Below are 279 nucleotides of genomic sequence, written 5' to 3' on the forward strand. Positions count from 1 at the left end.
CTTTGCGCCCCCTCATCCAAATCACTGATGAAGATGTTGAACTTCCTTGGTATAGCACTGATGCCCCGAATGGGGACAGGAATGAATCTGCCAAATCAGGCCTTTCTCTTGCAAGGCTAAACAGAATTCCCTGTTGAGTCTCTTCATTGGGACCAGATACTCATGAGCTTCCCAGGAAACTCCAACTGAGAACTCTGTGATGGTTTAGCCTTTTGAGAGGCTTTATGACTGAAGAAAAATAGAGTGCATGAATTTGTTTACCACGGGTACGTAAGTAGT

The sequence above is a fragment of the Gavialis gangeticus genome, unplaced genomic scaffold (assembly GCF_001723915.1).
Source record: "Gavialis gangeticus isolate Ggan-Ray unplaced genomic scaffold, GavGan_comp1, whole genome shotgun sequence".
NCBI classification, from domain to species: domain Eukaryota; kingdom Metazoa; phylum Chordata; order Crocodylia; family Gavialidae; genus Gavialis; species Gavialis gangeticus.